We start from the raw sequence: 616 nt of genomic DNA, 5'->3' as shown, positions 1-616 counted from the left end.
AAAATTCGTTCTGTGTCGAAATTTTAACAAGCGAAATCTCTAACTTATTAAGTTCCTTGAGGCGTTTCGAAATAAAATGACCAAAATACAAAGAGATAAAATATAAAAATTTTAAGAAATAAACCTGTTTAAAACGCATATTTTTCAGCCCGCGTTAACGTATTTAGAAAGAAATAAGAACTCGCAAATAAAGATATAAATCAAAAGGTAGGAAAAAGCAATCCGAATTCAAGCACAGAACTAATAGTGCTATATATCATATGGATAAAACAACCTTCCTTATGTATGACGGCTACTTCTTGATATTAATTTATTACTTAATATTATTGCGGTAACGATCTTGTCGGCTTTAATATTGCGACTAACACCCACGTCTGTTTTGCGCTGGTCTTTTACTTATTGTAATGCGTTTGTGTCGTTAAGCCTTGAGTTTCTTTATAGCCCTGAAGAGGGCTCACGGTTGAGCCGAAACGTTTGAATGTTTTTAAATTGATTATTCATTTCAATAAATTTTACACGATTTCCTAACATAAGGAAGGTTGTTTTATCCATATGATATATAGCACTATTAGTCCTGTGCTTGAACTCGGATTGCTTTTTCCTACCTTTTGATTTA

The sequence above is a fragment of the Odontomachus brunneus genome, unplaced genomic scaffold (genome assembly GCF_010583005.1).
Source record: "Odontomachus brunneus isolate Ranch 3 - 2012 unplaced genomic scaffold, Obru_v1 Obru_scaffold_303, whole genome shotgun sequence".
Lineage (NCBI taxonomy): Eukaryota > Metazoa > Arthropoda > Insecta > Hymenoptera > Formicidae > Odontomachus > Odontomachus brunneus.
Note: the sequence above shows the minus strand (reverse complement) of the source record.